Source organism: Rhincodon typus, chromosome 5 (genome assembly GCF_021869965.1).
Source record: "Rhincodon typus isolate 14 chromosome 5, sRhiTyp1.1, whole genome shotgun sequence".
NCBI lineage: Eukaryota > Metazoa > Chordata > Chondrichthyes > Orectolobiformes > Rhincodontidae > Rhincodon > Rhincodon typus.
In genome coordinates, this window is record NC_063336.1 from 27,170,956 (window position 1) to 27,193,785 (window position 22,830).

The window sequence follows — 22,830 nt, forward strand, 5'->3', positions numbered from 1 at the left end:
TTTCCCTAAGATGGGGAATTTCAAGACAAGGGGGCACATTTTCAGGGTGAGAGGAGAGAGATTTAAAAAAGACATTAGAGGCAAATTTTTTACATAGAAGGTGGATCGCGTGTGGAATGAACTTCCTGAGGAAGTGGTGAATGTGGGTATAATTACAGCGTTCGAAAGACATTTGAATGGATATATGAGTAGGAAATATTTGGAGGGATATGGCCAGGAGCAGGCAGGTGGGACTAGTTTATTTTGGGATTATGTTTGGCATGGACTGGTTGCGCCGAAGGGTCTGTTTCCGTGTTGTATGACTCTATGACTCTATATCATAGGAAAAATAATAATAGTGGAAGAGTAGAGCCTTTTCGGGAAATTGTGTGTGAAGCCAGAGGACATTGTAGTGTGCTAATTGAGTAGTAGTCCACATCTGTCTTTACTCGGGAGAAGGAAGATACAAGTACAGAATTTGACAAAATGGATTGTGAAGCTCTTGAGCAGATTGACATGCGTGTGATGATGCTGTCACTATAAAAAGGTTATTTTGTCCTGGGTTTTTTTTTGAAGAGAGGTTGTAAAGGCAGAGGCGTCGAAGTGTCTAGGGAGCTAGAAAGCTAAAACAGTTTAACAATGGAAGGGGAGTGGCCAGTTCTCCCAGTTCAGGATTTTCTAGTTTTGTTTGTTAGCTGTAGTAGTTGCAAAATGTTTTGAGTACAAAAGGGTTGCACGCTTCAGTAAAGGATTCCTATAAGAGATAGTAGGAACTGCAGATGATGATGCATTTCTGATGAAGGGTCTAGGCCCAAAACGTCAGCATTCCTGCTCCTCTGATGCTGCTTGGCCTGCTCTGTTCATCCAGCTCTACACCTTGTTATCTCAGTAAAGGGCTCCTAACTGTTTTTCTCTGAAATCCCTCTGGATGTTGTTCCCTCCTGCCTGTAAGAATCTGTGTTTGAATTAACCTTTTTGCCAAGGGGTGTGTTTACGGGATGTTGCCAAATTGGAACAGTTAATTAATTAAGCTGCTGTATCGGGTTGGTTAAGTTTTCCAATAGTTCATTTATTCTAAATTCCACTTTCTTTTTGTTTCTGTTTCAATTATAGTCATCATAGAATCCCTATAGTGTGGAAACAGGCCCTTCGGCCCAACAAGTCCACACTGACCCTCACAGCATCCTGCCAGACCCATCCACCTATAACCCACCTAATCTACACCTCCCTGAACACTATAGGCAATTTAGCATGGCCAATCCACGTAGTCTGCACATTTTTGGACTGTGGGAGGAAACCCATGCAGACACGAGGAGAACGTGCAAACTCCACCCAGACAGTCGCCCAGGAGGGGAATTTAACCACTGAGCCACCGTGCCACCCTCAAAAATATAAGCCCTCCCCGGTGGGGAATTGAACCCCGATCTCCCATCTGACAGGCAGAGATACTAACCACCACACTACTGCAGAACTTACATAGTGTTTAAATAAATTCTATTTTGCTTAAAACTGTGTGGTTTCACCAATTGTATCACACCTGGAACACCCACTTCATATCTACCTTTAAAATAAGAAAAAGTTAAGGTCTAAGCTACCTTCTTAAAATATTTTGTGCGGACATTAACTGGTGTTGTGGAGGAGCAAACTTAAACCATGAGGGCAGCCGGAGAAGCACCAGGTCACACCAACTGAGAGCAGAGACTAAATGGTAAGAAAATTAAAAGAGGGAGAGACAACAGGGCAGAGGAAAGTGGAGTAAGAACAGGAGGTAAATAGTAAAAAAAAGAAAAGTAGACTCCAGTGATATTGTATAGGTGCTAATGCAAAAAAGGGTTTCAAACTATAGGCTACAAATGATTATAATGTAGTGGATACATCAGAGACCTAATTTAATCAAGATGAGGAATAGCAACTAATTGCACGAAAATACAAGTGGCTGATGTGCAGCATCACAACTGAAGCCTTATGAGAAAACAACAATAATCCTTGACCTCATCACCCACACAATGGGACTTCCTCCCAAACACCCAATACAACTCATTAGCAACATGACCAACAGTAATATCAACTTCTGAGCACGATTTATGTTAACGTTTCAAGTGTGGGACAGGATTTTCAACACATGTGGGGCTGAGGTTAAAGTTGAGGAACTGCTTTCACGTGTTGCTGATACGAGATTGAGCCTTTCCAGCTTGGACCCGGGCAGCACCTCATTTGTGTCTCATCAAAAGCAGCAACATTCTTCCCACTGATTCTGATCAGTTTTTTTTTCGTGGCAGGCGAAAGCTGATGGGGTCAGACCAGTGGATTATCTATGGGATCTTTTACTCCACCTAAATGCTTGATGGACAGAAAAGTTTGAAAACCACTGCATTAATGAGTTTTAAGAATGCAAACAGAAAATACACTTCAATTAATGCCCTCAAGAGAGCATTGGATTTTTTCTGGTTAGTAATGGTGTGCAGGGATGTGGGGAAATGGCAGGAGATTAGCACTAGATAATAGAGCCAGTACAGGCATGAAGGGCTGAATAATCTCCTTCTGCATCATAATGATTCTGTGCTTCTGTGAAATGCTGGGAATAAGTAAAATTACAACAGCAACTGAAGAGATGGTTTTACTTCTCTGGATGTGAAACCTTCATTAAATCTAAGATCTGCTTTCTCTTTGTATCACAGGCTATTTATATTTGTGACCCAGCTGTAATATCAGCCTTAAAATACTACGGTTCAACAGAATTCAACACCTTTATTTCAAAAGACACGCAGTTACAATGCAAATCAATTAAATTTAATACATTTTAGCACTTGTCGTGTACATTTACTACGTAATGGGCCAGGATAATTAACTTGGAGTGGTAATAAAAGTAAATTAGTGGCTTAACTGGAGCTTCTGCCTTCACAGTGAGACAGCCAACTGTAGTGAGGTGTAAAAACAACAGCACTGGGTTTGGAAAGGTGATTTTGAAATGACTAAGGCAGCAAATATATTGCAGAGACATGGAAATCATCTAACCTGTGACTCTCAGGCTGCAGTAAACTACACAGCTTTTGCAACAGCGTGCTATATGAGCACAATTGTGTGTTTGCTGTGTTATTAAACTAGCAATCGAGTAGGTTCCCACACTAACAATCCAAAAAGCCGTGGTGCACATCCCATCGCTGAAATTCGAAAACTTCAATTTAAGCATTTCTGTCTGAAATCTGAAATTAAAATCTGACAATAATAAATGCAACCACGGGAGCTTTTGGATTGCCCTGGAAAGCCTAATAGTTTAGCAGATATTCTTTCGGTATAGACATGACATCCTTGGCAAGTCAGACCCAAATGTGACTCACAAACTGCTCAGTCTTATCAAATTAGGTACAAATGTTGTCCTTGGCAACAATCGAGGCACAGTCGTTGAGTCATACAGCACGGAAACAGGCCCTTCAGCCCAAATCATCCATGCTGACCAGGCACTGAACTAATCCCATTTGCCTGCATTTGGCCCATATTCCTCTAGACCTTTCCTATCCATGTACCTGTCCAAATGTCTTTTAAATGTTGTAATTGTACCTGTCTCTATCACTTCGTCTGGCAGTTCATTCCATTTCCACACCACCCTCTGTGTGAAAAAGTTGACCCTCAGGTCCCTTTTTAATCTTTCCCCTATCACCTTAAATCTATAGTTTTGGACTCCCTACCCTGGGGAAAAGACCTTAGCTATTCACCTTATCTTTGGCCCCCCTGGTTATATAAACTTCTGTAAGGTCATCCCCAGCCTCTTACCCTTCAGGGAAAAAAAGTCCCAGCCTATCCAACTTCTCCTTATAACTCAAACCTTCCAGTGTCAGTAACATCCTTGTAAATCTTTTTCGTAACCTTTCCAGTTTAATAACATCCTTCCTAAAGCAAGGTGACCAGAATTGTATGCAGTACCCCAAATATGGCCTTACCAATGTCTCGTGCAGCTGTAACATGACATCCAAACTCCTGTACTCAATGCCTTGACCTATCTACTTGTGATGCTACTGTCAAGGAACCATGTACCTGCACCCCTAGGTCTCTCTGTTTGACAACACTTCCCAGGGCCCTACCATTAACTGTGTAAGTCCTGCCCTGGTTTGCTTTATCAAAATGCAACATCTTGCATTTATCTGCAGCAAACTCCATCTGCCATTCCTCTGCCCACACCCCCAGTTGATCAAGATCCCATTGTATTCTTAGTTAACCTTCTTTACTGTCCACTATACCATCAATTTTGGTGTCATCCACAAACTTAGGAATTATATTTCCTATATTCTCATCCAAATCATTTATCTAAATGATGAACAACAGTGGAACCAGCACTGATCCTGTGGCACACTGCTAGTTACAGGCCTCCAGTCTGAACAACAACCCTTTACCACCACCCTCTGTCTTCTAGTGTCAGGTTAATTTTGTATCCCATTGGCTTGCTCTCCCTGGATCCCATGTGATCTAACCTTACTAACCAGTTTAACATGCAGAGTCTTGGTAAAGTCCATGTAGACAACTTCTACCATTCTGCCTTCACCAATCAAATTTGTGAGACATTATTTCCCATGCACAAAGCCATGCTGACTATTCCTAAGCAGCCCTTGCCTTTCCAAATGCATGTAGATCCTTTAAGAATACCCTCCAACAATGTACTCTCCACAGGCTCACCTGTAGTTCCTTGGCTTTTCCTTGCAGCATTTTTAAAATAATGGCACGACATTAGCTAATGTCTAATCTTCTGGCATCTCATCCTTGACTGTTGATGATAAATATCTGTAATAGGGGCCCCGCAATTTCTTCCCTAGCTTCCCACAGTGGTCTAGGATACACTTGGTCAGGTCCCAGGCACAGATCTACCTTTATGCATTTTAAGACATCCAGCACCTCCTCTTCTCTAATGTAGACTCTTTTCAAGATACCGCTATTTTTCCCACTCACATAAGCACTCATATCATGAATAACAAAAAAAACAGTTCATGTTAAATATGGTTAGTCTACAGAACAACCATTGCAATGACTTATTCACCAACTAACTTTTGAGACCTTTTTTCAGGGGAGGTCACTACCTGTTCTTTCCCTTTGTGTAAATCCTCACAAAGCTTGGTAAATATTTAATGAGAATCCAAACTCCAGAAGCAACGAGGCTGCTATCTGTGACGGTGGAAAGGGGCAATGGCTGCTGAAGCAGTGGAGGAAGAGGGCTGCAGGAGCTGGGTGCTAGAGCACAGAGAACTATAAGTAAAAGCTACCTACCTTTTCACTGCCTTTTTGTTTACCCTAGACAGCAATCAGACCACAGAGATTGTTCTTTAAATCCATGGTGATTAATTCATCTTTAAAAAGTACAAGAATTTAAAAGGACATTGCAGCTGTTAACACACGTTAAGAGCTCCAAGGCAGCTGACCTACATGACCCACAACTTACTGATTCAAATTGAAGAGTGCTACAACACAACCATGGATATGGTATATTGGCCACTCGCATCTTCAGTATACAGTCAGTTTAGAGGCCACATCTGTAGTCTTTTTGCACATTTTAATATTATGTCAGCATCATGATTAGGGAAAAAAATGGTGGCCTAGACTTCCTGTGCCCTATTTATGAGAAAAAGGTCGGTTTTCAATTGATGTGGGCAGGAGTTCAGCCAGCTAGGAGTAACATTTAGGAGTTTTGAGTGGCCCTGTGCAAGACTTTCTGATGATTTTGAAATAATCATTATAAAATAATGCATAACCCACTCCTGCCTGGCTGATGATGGTTCAGAGTGGGGACATTTTTTTGTAGTGTTAAGTCAATAAACTCAAGTGAAGGCACAGCAGGAAAACATTGACAAATGTCAGATCTAAGGAAGGGTTTTTTTTTCCGTCACTTGTTCCAATTGCTAATGGTCATTGCAAATCACAGTCAGGTTGGACAGGCAGAAACAATTAAAAGTTGCATGCTGCTTGGTTTGTCAATGCAGCAGCTCTTTTTATGTAATTATGCATCAGGCATAACATAGAATCATAGTCCAAGATATGTACTTCAATTGCTCAGTCGATATATTTCAGCAAAGATGCAGAATACAATAACAAAAACAGAAAGTATTGGAGAAACTCAGCAGGGCTGGCAGCATCTGTGGAGAGAAAGCAGAGTTAACATTTCAGAAGCAGTGACCTTTCTTCAGAACCGTTCTGCTGAAGGGTCCCATAGACGGTCCGTAAACCCTGATTGCCATGGAGGGAGCAAAAGATGAACGTTGTCCTAACTTCATCTCAAGTTTTGTTTTGCTTTTTATAATTTCTGTAATAAAATGTCGCTGAATTGTGGTGACTTATACACATGTCACTGTATTTTCATCAATCCAAGTGACAATAAATTGTTATTCTATTAATTATATATGTACTACACCACAATGGCCACCTGTTTGTGCTATTGTATGCTCACCAGTGGCAGAAATATTCAGTGTGTCTGGGACCTCATGTGATTCCCAGCTCCATTTTTCAAATACAGCTATCCCTAAGGCAAGTGTTATCAGGCAGAGGCTGCCCTTCACAGTTCCTATGTATGACGAACTGCCACAGAAATGGCTGAGAAAGGGAAGATAACTTCCTGTTTCATCAATAGGGATCTGAAGGACCTGGTGGATAAGATGGTGCAGAAAAAACTTGTTCCAGGTGAACTCTAAAGGAGAACCGAGCAGCAGATCCTGCCAAATAAAAACCAAAAGAACTGCGGATGCTGTAAATCGGGAACAAAAAACAAAGTTGCTGGAAAAGCCCAGCAGGTCTGGCAACATCTGTGAAGAAAAAGTCAGAGTTAATGTTTTGAGTCCGGTGACCCTTCCTCAGAACCAGCAGCAGAGTGACGTCACAAAACTGCAACATGATGTGAGTGCAGGGAAAGAAGCCTGATGATGAGTAGGATTGAGGGATAGCTCTTGCCTTTAAAGTAAAAGTAATGTCTTCAGTTTGCATCAGTTCTCTTTTCTTCTTAAAAATAGCTTGTTAAATATCAGATTGATACAGGTATTCTTACTTATTAAAAATACAATAAAGTGCATTAATTGGTGCACTTGTGGTGCAGTGGTACTGTCTATACCTCTGGGTCAGGGGACTATGGTTCAGGATCCCCCGGATCCAATCCCACATATTCCAGAAGTATGTATTAACACCCCTTCACAGGTTGATTACAAAATGTTATTAGCTAAAGTGTACTGATAAAAAAATTATATCAAATAGGATAATGATTCAAGATGGGAGGTATATTACTGTTGCAGCAGGTAGAAGCTGCTGGACACCAAGTTGATGCAGAGCAAACATATCTGTGCTAAGTGAAGCTCGAAGAACTGCCGATCAGAGAAGAGGAGCTGGAGTCTGACTGCTGACATTGCAATTCATGAGCGATAAGAAAAGTCACCCAAGAACAACACGTGTGGGTCCAACCAGTGACTAGGTAATTTTGGATCTAGTAATGTGTAATGTTTTTGCTTATCCACTTGTGGGATGTGGATGTTGCTAGCTGGGCCAGCATTTATTGTACCCCTCATGTTGCCCTTGAGAAGGTGGTGGTGATTTTCTATATGCTGGTGGTGATTTTCCATATTGAACTGTCACCATTGATGTGCTGTTGGTACATTCATAATGTTGTTAGGGATGGAATTCCAGGATTTTGATCCACTGACACTGAAGAAACAGTAATATATTACCAAGACAGAATGGTGTGTGACTTGGAGGGAAACTTGCAGGTGATGATGTTCCCATGTTTCTGCTGCCCTTGTCCTTCTTGATAGTAAAGGTCGTGTGTTTGAAAAATGCCCTCTAAGGATCTTTGGTGAATTTCTGCATTGCATCTGGCAGATAGTACACACTGCTGCTGAGCATTAGTGGTGGAGGGAGTAGATATTTGTGAATGTGGGGTCAATAAAGTGAGCTGCTTTGTGTTCTGGACAGTATAAAACTTCTTGAGTGTTGTTGGAGTTGCACACATCAAGGCAGGGGAGTATTCAATCATAGTCCTCAATTGTGCCTTGTAGATGGAGAACAGGCTTTATGGAGTCAGGAGTTGAGCTACTGGCTGCAGGATTCCTAGCCTCTGATCTGCTTTCATAGCCATTGTACTTCAAAGACTAGTCTAGTTCAGTTTCTTGTCAATGGTAACTCCAGGATGTTGATAGTGGGGGGATTGAGTGATGATAACACCACTGAATGTCAAGTGGTGATGGTTAAACCTTATTGGAAATGGTCATTGCCTGGCATTTGTGTGGTGCAAATGTTACCTGCCAATTTTCAGCCCAAGCCAAGCAATTGGGCATGGACTGCTTCAGTTCCTGAGGAGTCATGAATGTGGTCGAACATTCTGCAATCATCGGTGAATATCCCCACTTCCGACCTGATGGAGGGAAGGTCATTGATTAAGTAGCTGAAGATGGTCAGACGTTGGAAGTTTTAATGAACAATCTCGGAGCAAAAATTGCCAAGAAAACAGTGTCTTTAACATGGTAGAATTTGGCATTCAGTTTGAGAGTGAGAAACCTGGATCAGAAACAACTGTTCTAAGTTAAATTAGTGAGTATAAAGTGAGTATAAAGGAATGAGGGCAGGCTTAGCTAGAAGGGTTTAGGAAAAGAATTTAGCAGCAAAGACAGTTAGGGAACAATGACATACAATCAGTCCCATATTACGGTTTATTGCGAGAGGAATTTCATACAAAAACAGGGCTGTCATGATTCGATTATACAGAACATTGCTAAGATGACATGTGGATTACTGTATGCAGTATGGATTCCATTTTTAAGACAGGAAATAAATGTGTGGAGGCATTTCAAAGAAGGTTTACTAGACTAATCCCGGTAATGTTTTCTGTGAAGAGGCTGAATAGGCTAGGCTTGTGTTTGCCTGAGTTTACAGGAGTAAGAGATGATCTGATTGAAACATTCAAGAATCTGAGGGGCCATGACAGGGTAGATGTAGAACTTTTGCTTCTTCTGATGGGTGAATCGAGAGCTGGGCATCATGACTTAAAAAAAAAGAGGTCGTCCATTTAAGACAGAGGGAAGGAGAAATATTTTCTCTTGGAGGGTTGAGAATCTTTGAGACTTTCCTCCTCAAAAGACTATGGAAACAATTTTAAGACGCAGGCAGATTATTCTTTGATAACCAAAGGGATGAAATATTATCAACAGTAGGCAGGAATTTACATTTAAAATCAGATCAGCTACGGTCTTATTGAATGACAGAGCAGGGTTCAAGGGTCAAGTGGCCAACTTCTGCTCTTAATTCATTGTTCCTCTGGGGATTCCATGGCTGTTCTGTTTAACACTTTGTTCAAATTCCCCACCTTTCACAGTCTTAAATGCAAAGCAGAGAGAAAGCATTGAAGAGGATCACCAGAAAAAAATGGGCACATCCAAATATAAACATGATCCGCTATATTTATATTAGAAAGACCCTCAGCTGCAGAGCATTTATCATCCAGTCACCATTATGTCAATAATATATGAGCATTTGTAAATGGGGATCTGTCATACTTCAACCTTCCAGTCAAGAAAATCAGATGGTTCACATTATTATGTACAAAATTTGAAACAAACTATCTGAATGTGGTTTAAATTTGGAACGTGTAACAGATTAGTTGGCATTTCTTTGCTAGCAAGAGATGGGAGCAGAGAGTAACTCCTGTGTAGGAAAAAGGTAGATTCAGAGATCAACCCCAATGTTTCAAATAAAATGGTGAACTGTGGATGCCTGTTGTAGTTCTCCAGGGAAGTTGTGAGAGAATTGGACAATAATTTTGGGGGTGGCTCAGTGGTTAGCAGTGCTGCCTCACAGCACCAGGGACCCAGCTTCGATTCTGCCCTCGGGCAACTGTTGGTGTGGAGTTTGCATGTTCTCCCCATGTCTGCGTGGGTTTCCTCCAGGTGCTCCGGTTTCCTCCCACAGCCCAAAGATGTGCAGGTTAGGTGTATTGCCCATGCTAAATTGCCCATAGCATGCAGGGATGTATAGGTTAGGTGGATTAGCCATGAGGAATGCAGGACTACCAGGATAGGGTAGGGGTGAGTCTCAGTGGGATGCTCTTTGGCAGTTCAGTGTGGACTCAATGGGCCAAATGTCCTGCTTCCACACCGTAAAGATTCCATAAGTCTATGAATTTCAGGACACATGCTAGAATTCCACAAGGAGGCTGTGATGGGGCTGGAAGGTTAGTGGATCTGGAAGCAGCCATCAGGTTTGCTATGGAGCCAGGAAGATTGATCTTGTAGGTTTTCAATCTTAGATTTTTACGTTCTCTATTCTTTCGCGTTTTGTTTTATTTAATGTGTCATGCTTGCAGGCAGAAAGAAATACGGAATTTGCCGTGCATTCCAAACATTAATCACACTTGGACTGTTTATTTCAAATTATTCCATTTAACAAACCATAGTATTCCTAGTTTGCTCCAGTTGCAGTTGGTCACCTTTGCACATCACAAGGCAGAAACAATTAAAAATCACACTCTGCTTGTTTAGCCAAGAGCTGTTTATATAAATAAGCTTCGTGAAATGGCACCGAATCATAGACCATGGATCTTGTTTCCCCAATTTCTTTCCCAGTGTCCCCATGCCAGGGACAAAAAAAAAATCAAACACATTTGTCCATCCTCATTGTTACCCAGGGAGCTTTGATGGAAGGTGAATATATGGCAGATGTATGTAAAATAGGGTGAAGTTCATCTGTGAATTGTCATTTCTTTTTTCTTTGAACAGCTTATTGATATTCATTATGCACACAGTTTTTTATTTGATATTCATCAGCTTTGTAGTCATTTTCTAGATTTGCCTGCATGGGTAACTGACACATTTTAATGACTATTCAATTCAAGAGGAACTACGTCGAGATCTAAGGCTGCAGACATCTGACAGCAGCAAAGTATGAAATATTCCCAAAGCCTATTCTTGTAACTCATTTTGCTAATTTACATGGTACACAAACAAAAAAAAAATAAACATTTAGTTGTACAAGTGGCTTTGACCAAAACAAGTTTGTTTTGTTTACAGCTAACAGCACTTGTAGTATACAATTTGTCGTAAACCAGAATAAGCTTGTGGTGGTGGTGGTGGTGGCGGGGGAGGGGGGCATCACAAACTTGTAAAGTGATTTTTATCACATCTCCACAGATGTTGCCTGTTCTGCTAAGTGTTTTGCACAATGTTTTTTTAGATTTTCTGTTGCTTTAGGATTTTGCTTTAGTTCTTATTTGATATGCTTGCAGGGAGAAAGGAAGCATAACGTTTTACATATTCTAAACATCTATTATGTATAATTTATTTCAAATGACTGTATTTAACAATATGAACTGCCTGATTTTCTTGTCTGGAAAGAGAATAGATCCTTAAAGCATGTCAGATCGCCATTTCCAAGCATTAATGAATGGCGGATATCACAATCACTGGCTATAGATACTGAAAGGATGAGTTTAACATTTTATTTTCTCTTATGATATGATTCAGATATGATTCAGGTTTCTTAATTCAAACATTTATTTGCGCATATATGAGAGATGCACATATTCCAACATGACATACAGCTCAAATCCTGATTGTAACAACAAAGGTTTTATCCTATTCTTACAGGTAATAACCTTCAACTGACTATTGCCGCAAATAATCATTTCCAATCGAAACGTTACACTTTACTCCGCCCATCTCTACTGAATTGTGTTTGTATAGTTCACATTCCATATATTATCGTAGACTATATTATCCAATCATGTTGGAAATAATACATGTGATTATATTATCCAATCATATCCTTACACCTATGCACCTCCTAGCTACAGTACGTACTTTGTGATTACCAGTAAAATCACACTGCAACGAAAGTCCTTCTAATATAAATATAGAACTTGAATGTTACTTCTCTATTAGAGTCTTGGAGTCAAAACGATCTACAGCATAAAAAAAAGGCCTTTCAGCCTGTCCTATCTGTGCCGGTTAAAACTGTTTCAATCCCAATTTCCAGACTTTTTTGGGAACCTTTTCAAAGAGTTTCTCTTTGTCATGCATTAAAAGTTGTGAACATACTCATGATGTTCTGCCGTTCATCTGCCTTGGCTTCAGTAAACCAGCAATGGAATCCCAAAAATAAATAATGTTTCTTTTTCCTGCATTTCTGTGGATTTCTGTGCTCAATATTTCTTATGTTAGAGAATTGGAAAAACCTCTGTCACATTAGCCAATATAAATAGACCAATGGATTTTTGTGGGGCCACTGCGATTTAGTCTATATACATAGATTCAACCTGGAGAGAATTATGGGCCTTTGTGGCTGAGAATATGGGTTGGCATAAGTTACATAAAAACATAGAAACACAGAAGAAAGAAGAAGGAGGAGGCTGTTCAGCCCTTCAAATCTACTCCACCATTCATCACAATCAAGGCTGATCATCCAACTCAATAGCCTAATCCTACTTGCTCCACATAACATTTGATACCATTCACCCCAAATGTTATATCTAGCCGCCTCTTGAATACATTCAATGTTATAGCATCAACTACTTCCTGTGGTAATGAATTCCACAGGCTCACCGCTCTTTGGGTGAAAAAATATCTCCTCATCTCCATCCTAAATCATCTATCCCAAATCCTCATACTGTGACCCCTGTTTCTGGACACATCCAACATCAGTAACATCCTCCCTGCAATTACCCTGCCCAGAATTTCATAAGTCTCTATGAGATTCCCCCTCATTCGTCTGAACTCCAGCGAAAACAATCCTAACCTAGTCAATCTCTCCTTGTAAGTCAGTCCCGCCATCCCCGGAACCAGCCTGGTAAACCTTTGCCCTGCACTCCCTCCAGAGCAAGAGCATCCTTCGTCAGAAAAGGAGACCAAAACTGCACACAAACAGCTCACCTTGGTATTCAGCAACCCCTGTGACCACACGTGAACCGTTTCTGAGTATGATGGGTTCACCTTCAGCATGCCCCCAACAACTGCTGCCAAGAACAAAAATCACATGGTCCAAAGCACTTTCTCCCAAGGCCATCATGCCAAGCCTGGAAATGTCCTGACTCCAGCTCTACAGTTGTAAATAAAAAATCTCCAACCCTACTTTTGAGTTGTGTCTGCATTCCCGATATTCATTATTAACAGATTGTATGACATATTTTGTCTTTGATTCCACCTGTCACTTCTAGCAGGAATGTTTCAGGTGGGAGTAGGGCAATGAGTGTTAAAATGGCAGTCACGAAGAAACCTAGGCACTTTTACAACATTCGCACAATGTTCATGAACATCATGGTTTTAACTTCAGAACACTTGATTTTCAGGAAGATAGGTCTGTTGTTGCCATGGGAAGGGATCTTCTGTTTCTCCAGGCTAACTTTGCTAGACACCTTTAGCAAAGATTCTGCAACTACACCAACCCTCACCTCTTCCTGCTAGTACAAACGTCATTCCCATTGGACTTTGGCCAAGAGATCTGACAGTATCTGCTCTTCATGTGAAGTCTGGGAGTTAACTTACTTGGGCCTCAAAATGAACTTTCTGTAATGTATTTGATGCCCGTCCCACATATTTTCCACCTTATACATGTTCCCAGTTAACATTTAGGGCTGTTTTTCGAATTCTTCATAGAATGATCTGAATTGTCAGATGGTTAATGAACTATGTTGGATCTAGTTGCACTTCCTGCCATTCTGGTGGTTTCATGATGCAACAAGAATGGAGCAGTTGATTAATCAAAGCAATAAATTGGTATCAATTAGCCTATTACAGAAATTATACAAGAAAATCCCTAACAGTGGAATGTTTTGGAAGGCTTAACCCAAGCTAATATTTTTCCTCCAAAAAATGCTACCACATGCCAAGACTCAAATATTATTGCTTAGTCAACATTGAAGTTACAGTCAACTGAACTCTGCTTTTATGACACCTCTTATCATAATATAAGCCAATTGATCCAACAATAATGGATAGAGTACAGCTCAATGCAGTTGAATTGATAGCACCAGGTTTATAGTAAAATCCAAAACCAAAATGACCTCTGCCAAGTGATTGTAATTTTAATAGGTCTGAATTGCAAGAAAGTTTAAAAAAAAAGCACAAAAACAAGTAAAGGAATATGTGCTGTAGAAAATGAAATAACTCCACAGAGGCCAGTATCTCATCATCAAGTCACCCTTTATTTACACATATATAGTACTTAACACTAGTCTGGCTTCCCCAGAGCCAGCTCTCAGAGTGAACAGAATCTCTGACCCTCCTATTTAGATCTGTCAGCAGGGCTCCCTGATTGGAACAGATTACCAGCCCCATTCAGGGAACTCATATTCTATGATGTCCACCTGGCTGACCTCATTACAATCACTATAATAAAGTCTGGATGTACATGAGATACAGCTTAGGCTTGAATGCTTAATACCCTCATAAAACATTCCAATGCGCAATAAGTTTCCTTATTCTATTCAAATGAACAGATTAATGTCTACACCAAAATAGCACTTAGAAAAATGTAGTTTGAGTGAATTAAATGTTCATATCTGAACTTGGACATTCAGACACATATCCTTTCTCAAATGCTAATGTTAAAGGTGAAAAATTATGAGTAAAGTGTTAAGTAGATAATGGTAAAGTTGCAGTACTTATATAACATAAATTTCTACTGCTATATTTTTCATTATCTTTTGCAATAGTAAAAGACTCCTTTTAAAAATCCTAAGACTCACGTGTAGATGTTTTTCTTGTATTATGAAACACAATGATTGTCTCATTTACTAATTCGTTCATTAGTTCTATGTTACCGTGACTGTTTCAATTAAGCTAATTATACACAGCATGGGTTTGAACTGGAATAATTGACATATTTAAATTTAAGTTTATCTTGCAGTAATGCTATGTGTTAAAGTTCTCATTAATTTGACAAATTAGTGACATAAACTCAGTTTGTTTGAAAATGATTGGTAGTTGTACCTTTACTTTCATAACTGGAGATTATGCAAAGATAAGTGGGATCCCATGATCCATTAAAATGACATGAGTCATAAAGGTCTTTGACAAGTAAATGAGAAGATTTTTGCCTGTAACTTGATGTTGTAAAAAGAGCAACACAGTCTGATTTTGTCTGATTTGCAGCACTTGAATGCATCTTAATAATACATTTTGCCATCACTAATTGACAGAAGTAAGGCTAAAATTTGTAAATAATTAAACAATGACGAAACAACTAGCACATGCATATTAATATGTATTTACCACAGGGATTCAATCACCTACTACATGTTGAAAAAAATTCTGAATACTTTCTGGGTCAACAATGTTATCTATACCACCATAGAAATTTACAACACAGGAGGCCATTCTTTTTACTGAATCGATGAAAAACAAACTACATCTGTGCATTCTTCAAGGTCTGATATCTTAGTCATAGAATCATAGAGTAATACAGCATGGAAACACGCCCTTCAGACCAAACTAGTCCATGCTGACCATGGTACCCACTCAGCTAGTTCCAATTGCCCACATTTGGTCCATATGCCTCTAAGCTTTGCCCATCCATGCATCTATCCAAATGTATTTTTAAATGTTGCTATTGTACCTGCCTCAACCACTTTCTCTAGCAGCCCATTCCATGTACACGCCATTCTCTGTGTGAAGAAGTTACCCTTCAAGTCCTTCTTAAATCTATCCTCTCTCACCTTAAACTTATGCCTTCTAGTTTTCAACTCCCCATCCCTGGGAAAAAGACGACATGCATTCATCCTATTTATGCCCATCATGATTTTATACACCTCAATAAGGTCACTCCTCATTCTGTTACATTCCAAGGAATAAAGTCCTATCCTGGCCAACCTCTCCCTATAACTCAGGCCTATTAGTCCTGGCTACATCCTCATAAATCTTCTTTGCACACTTTCCAGTTAAACTATGTCTTTCCTATAACAGGGTGACCAAAACTGCACACAATATTCCAAGTGCGACCTCACCAATGACTAATGTAACATAATGTCCCAATTTCTACACTTGACGTCTCGACCAATGAAGGCCAGCATGCTAAATGCCTTCTTCACCATCCTGTCTACCTGTGTTGCCACTTTCAATGAAGTATGTACTTGTACTCCGAGGTCACTCTGCATCACAACTCTCCTCAGGACCTTACCATTTACTATGTAAGTCCTACCAAAAAAAGGTTTGACTTTCCAAAATGCAACACCTCACACGTATCTGTATTGAATTGTATTTGCCAATCCTCAGCCTACATCCCCATCTGATCAAGTTCCCTCTGTGATATTTGATAATCTTCCTTGCTATCAACAATTTCTCCGAATTTTGTATCATCCGCAAACCTACTAACCATGCCTTGTACATTCACATCCAGATCATTTATGTAAATAACAAATAACAAAGGTCCCAGCACCGACCCCTGTAGCATACACTGTCACAGGCCTCCAGTCCAAGAAACAACCTTCAACCATTGCCCTCTGCTTCCTGCCATTGAGCCAATTTTGAGTCCAATTAGCTAGCTCTCCTTGGATCCCATGCAACCTAACCTTCATGACTAGCCTGCTGTGCTGGACCTTGTCAAAGTTCATATCGACAACATCCACTGCCTTACCCTCATCTATCCTCTTGGTTACCTCTTTCAAAAATTCTAAAAGATTTATCAGACATGACTTCCTGTGCACAAATCCATGCTGATTTTCCCTAATCAGACCTTGACTATGCAAATGTTGGTTGATCCTGTTCTTCAGTATCCTCTCCAATAATTTGCCTACCACTGTTGTCAGGCTCACTGGCCTGTAGTTCCCTGGCTTTTCTTTGCTACCTTCCTTAAACAATGGAACAACATTAACTGCCCTCCAGTCTTCTGGAACTTCGCCAGTGGCTAAAGATGAAGCAAAAATCACTGCAAGAGCTTCTGCAATTTCTTCCCTAGCCTCCCACAATGTCCTAACAAGGGCATACTGTTCCTGGACTCTTGATGTCACACTTTTAAAAGCCTCCCATTTGCCAGTCATTCCTTTTCCTTCAAACAGACTCACCCAGTCAGCCTCTGCTAGATCCTGCCTAATGGCCCCAAAACTGGCCCTGCTCTAGTTTAGCACCTTAACCCGTGAACCGGTCCTATCTTTATCCATAACTATGTTAAACCTAAGAGAGCTATGGTCATTGGACCCAAAGTGCTCTCTGACTGACACTTCAGTCACTTGTCCAACCTCGTTTCCTAAGAGGAGGTCCAGTGCTGCACCCTCCCGAGTGGGCCCTCTACATATTGATTTAGGAAACTTTCTTGGACACATTTGACAAATTCCACCCTGTCCAGGCCTTTTACACTTTGGGTGACCCAGTCCAAACCGGGGAAATTAAAATCTCCAACCAATACTGCACTATTATTCCTACCGGTATCTGCAATCTCTCTCCACATCTGCCCCTCTAGTACCTGCTGGCTTTTTAGGGGTCTATAATACAGTCCCAAAAGAGTGACCATCCCCTTCTTGTTTCTAAGTTCTAACCATATGGCCTAATTTGATGACGCCTTAAGAATATTCTCTCTAAGCACTGTTGTTATATCTTCCATTGTCAAAAGGGCAACTCCCTCTCCTCGCTTACTTGTACTTCTGTCACGCCTGTAGCTTCTATGTCCTGGAACATTAAGTTGCCAGTCCTGCCCTTCTCTCAGCCATGTTTCTGTTATGGCAATAATATCCCAGTTCCCAGAGCCAATCCATGACCTGAGTTCATCTACCTTATCAGTCAAGCCTCATGCATTGAAATAAATGTACTTTAAGCCAAAAGTCTTTTCTCTCCCTTTACTTTGCCCCATCTATCCTGAAACATAAACTTGATCTCAATGGCTAATGTATTTTCCCCTGACTTCTTAATGGCCCCTCTCTTATTTAGAATCCCACACCCTACCAGACTAATTTAAACCCTCCCAGGTAGCATTAGCAAATCTCCCCGCGAGGATATTGGGTCCCCTCCGGTTCAAGTGTAATCCATCCCTCTTGTACAGGTCACCTCTACCCTAGAAGAGATGCCAAAGATCCAAGAACTGAAAATCCTGCCCCCTACACTAGCTCCTCAGCCATGCATTCATCTGGCCTATCTTTCTATTTCTATCCTCGCCGGTGTGTGGCACTGGGAGTAATCTAGAGATCACTACCCTTGAGGCCTTGCTTTTTAACTTCTTACCTAACTCCCTATACTCATTTCGCAGGACCCCTTCCCTTTTTCTACCTATGTCATTTGTACCGATGTGCACAATGACTTCTTGCTGTTCACCCTCCCCCTTCAGAATGTTTTACAACCGCTCAGAGACATCCTTGACCCTGGCACCCAGAAGGCAACACACCATCCTGGTGTTTCTTTTGCAGCCACAGAATCTCCTGTATGTCCACCTCACAATTGAGCCTCCTATCAGTATTGCTCTGTCTCACAGCGCCATTGACCTGACTGCTGCTGCAAGCTCCTGAAAGGTCATTCTACCCTTGCAGTGTCCAAAGTGGTATACCTGTTATTGAGGAATGGCCACTGGGGAACCCTGCACTATCTGCCTTCCCTCTTTACCTCTTCTGGTGGTCATGCAGCTCCCTGCAGCCTGCACCTTAGGAGTGACCACTTCACTACAGCTCTTATTAATGATGTTCTTCACCCCCACTGATCCTGAGTACATCTAGCTCCAGCTCCCGCTCCCTAATGCAGTCTGTCAGGAGTTGTAGTCCGATGCACTTCTTACAGGTGTAGCCACTACGGACACTGGAAATCTCCCTGATCTCCCACATCCTGCAAGAGGAGTATGCCACTGCCCTCCCTACTGTCTTCAATCTAGACAGAAAGAAAATAGAGTTGAAAAGCCCTTACCTGCTCATACCTGTACACCTGCTCAGCTTCCTCACACCAAAACCTCTCAAGCAAAGGCCTCAGCACTTCCACTCTACCATTGGCCCACTCTCTTAATGGCTGTTCCCTTGTACACCTTTACCTTGCCAGCCATCCTCCTCATAAAGTCTTTATTTTTTGGTCAGAGGAGGAGGGAGGGTAGGAAACACCAATGTAGTGTTTCAGGTTTAACCACACCTTGACAAATGTTTGCTCACTTTTCCCTTCATAGATGCAATGGCTTCAGCCTCCAACGTTGCCTGTGGCAAAGCCTTCTCAAAAAAATTAAAGTAGATTTGCATTTGAGAGGAATGGTAAGCCAAGCAAGAGAAAATTGGCAGCCAGTTTTATTTCTCTCCCAATTTTTACTTCTCTTGATCTCATTGATAATAAAAATCAGGAGAGATGTCCAACAGGTTGCTGATTTATTATTGTACATAATGGCAATTTACCTCATTGTGTCCAGGGAACAGCTGGGTCACGGGCATCATGACTGATCTGAGGCGCAATCACTAATCATCCTGAATTTGCTGCTCCTTAGCTTGCACTGTGACAATGGCTGCATGCAATCAGTTTCAGCACCAAGTCATGGAGGACAAAATGAGTCAATCTGAAGAAGGGTCTAGTCCCGAAACGTCCTGCTCCTATGATGCTGCTTGGCCTGCTGTGTTCATCCAGCTCTGCACCTTGTTATCTCAATCTCTACTCCTGTTCACTGGGCACGCCAAGTATATGTGCTTCAATGTGATGAGAGGACATGGTTGAACTTATGTGCATTGCCAGCAGTCATTGTGAAACTATATTCGTAAATGAAAGCAATTGTGATCATTGCTTGTAAACCAATATTTCTGGCCCCTCCTGAATTATCCGCTGGAATTGATTGCATTAGTTTCTAGCTTGTCTAATTGTTTGTGGCCATTTAAATTTTAGGTATTGACGTTTTCAGTAGAATGCCAGACTATCAGTAATGCAAAGGTGGCTGCTGATAGCTCAGGAGACATCCCTGTTGTGGGTCTGGAGGGATAAATGGCCCCATTAATCTCAGAAACTGGAGAGTTATAGCATGAATTACAGCCTGTTAGAACAGATGGACACCTGAAATGTACCTTCAGTTACATGGATGCCAAGCATTCACATGCAAATGAATAAACCTCACCAACTCCACATTGTTCAGTGTGCTCTGTAACGGTGAACTGGTTTAAACTAAGATTTATGAGACTGTCATTTAATAATTCCCTCTGGTGGTGCATAGCATAGCATTTTTGTGTAAAATATATCGTTGTGATATTTCAACATGGCCCTTAACATAGAAGAAATGAAATCTCAAAGCAACTTCAAGAAAATTCCTTTCAATTTCCTGAATACCATTAACGTGTATTGATAAATACAATCATCTCTAGTTCCGGCGAGAATACAAAGTTCATTTCACTAACAGTGAGAGAGTTATAAGTCATTGGTTCCTGTGGGACTGTGCCTTGTAGGCTTTGCACTTATGAAGTAAATTCTGGATTCTAACTTTTAGTATCTGCACATATCATTCAGAATTTTATAGATTCTTGTCCTTCAACAGGATTGAGTACATAATCTAGGCTGTCATTTGATTGTAGTAAATGCTTAACTGAGATCTTGGCCTATTACTCTTGGTCATCCATGTACTACCTTCCCTTGTGCCATCCAGCATTGATTCCTCTGTTGTCTACCTGCCATTGATGGGATGGATTCCCCATTATTTCCAATCTCTTCCTTTCCCCAGGACCAACTCCCTCACCCATGCTGATATAAACCTTGATTCTTTCCACACCTGAAAAAAAAAAGTTCAGGAATCCAGGCTGCTTTCCTGGTTTCCAGCTGGACCTAGCAGAGGGTCCACTTTTTTTCTTGCTGCTGGATGTTATTCATCAACTCACGTGCTCCATTAATCTCCAGCATTACACAGGATCATGTATAAGTCAGGTTAATGAGAAGTGCTGTGTCTGGAATTCCTCTATTTTCTTTATCCTTAGATTTTCTCCCACTGTATTGATAACAGTTGGTCAAATTGAAACACAGATGGAACTCCTTTCTGGAGGAATTACAAACTGTACATTTCTATTCAGGTTGAGCAACAGCAGTGATGTATTGCAAACAAATTTCCTGCAAGGAATGTGCCCAAAAATAAACAGCTTAATTGCTCATTCCTTCTTACTATTGTTTAGGGATAAGGCTGCTGGCATAGATAACTGTCATATTTGCCAACAAAACAACACAACAAACAACTGGCTGTTTTGTCATGAATTGCACAGAGCTTCTTGAGTGTTGTTAAAGCTGCAACCATCCAGGTAAATGGGACATATTCTAACACACCCCCAACTTGTGCCTTATTGGTGGTGGATAAGCATTTGGGAAGCCATGAGGTCAGCTACTCACTGCAGAATTCTCAGCCTCTGACCTGTTTTTGTAGCCACAGTATTTAAATGGCTGGTCCAGTACAGTTTCTGGCCGAAGGTGACCCTCAGACAATGATACTAATCTACACATAGAATCAATATATCAGGCATTCAAGGTGTAACTGGGTGACCATTTGGACAGATATGATGCACTGGGATACGGGGAAAAGATGCGAGATTGGCACTAGGTAAAAGAACCAATATAGGCTCAATGGGCCAAATGGCAATTTGTGCACCATAACAATTCTGTGATTCTGTCTCCAAATGCCAAAGCAATTCATTGTCACAAATATCCTGATGTATTTCAATGACACCAAGGAACACAGCAAGAATACCTTGCATTCTTTAAATTTGCTGTTCTATTTTCCCTCTCACTTGGATTCCTGTGCCTTGCCAGGTACTTTTTGATAAAGAGAAACCAAATTGCAGAATCTTTCATTGAAGTTCCAGCAACTCAATGTGGTTAATTCAAAATTATGTGATGATAAGAAATATCTACATTAATCTTCAACCACAGATATTAGCCACAAAGAGTTCAAAATAAATAATACCATTGCAGATTGTAAAATACCAGAGTTACAAACTTTGATAGCTCACTTTACACTATAACAATGAGTGCCTAAACCATTCACTTAATTCCCATTTTTTAATAACAGTTTCATGTCGGACAACTGAAGAAATAAATATGGAGTGGAAGATTGTCTTGTACCAAAACCATGTCTGTCCTAATCTTTCTCCAACTACATCGCAAGCAATCTTATTTTCATTTCATGTTCCCACCTATAACTAACACTGAAGAGTCAATGTCAGCTTAAGTGTGACTATACAGCTGGCTGCAGCATGAATTTGAGTTCAGGTCACAGCAATAATGTTACTACGAAAGTATTGTTCAATGTGTTTTCCTGTTTTGAGTTTATATATTAATCCCTGAATTACTCCTGATGCTTCAATCCATTTTTCCTAATTAAACTTCATTCGTCACAGGAGACAACAATGGCATTTCTTGTTATAATTGATCTTTACTTGGCATATGCTGAAGAAGAAGAGCAGGAGGGAAAACTCCACCAGGATGTGAGGCTCAACAGATACTGAAGGCAGCTGCTGGCTTCGAACTGCAGGTGCCCAGCTCCTGGGTGGCTACATACGACCATATGACTCATTGATTGTAGAAAACACTGGACTTTGCTTCTGTGGCAACAAACAAGAAAAAATATTTGCTTCCCTTGGTCCCAAGTCTTTGTGCAGAAAGGTGTCAGTGCAATAAAATTAATCATGGTACTCAATGTCTATGTTACTGTTTTCCTGAAGTAAATTTGCAATACTAGTCTATTGGTTGACAATTGGCTCATAAAGTCTGTAACTGATGTATTGATTCTGTGTGTAGATCAGTATCACCTTCTGAAGGTCACCTTTGACCAGAAGCTGAATTGGACTAGCCATTTAAATACAGTGGTTACAAAAACAGGTCAGAGCCTGAGAATTGTGCAGTGAATAGCTCACATCCTGGATTCCCAAAAGCCTGTCCACCACCAACAAGGCACAAGTCATGGGTGTGATGGAATATCCCCCACTTACCTGGATGGTTG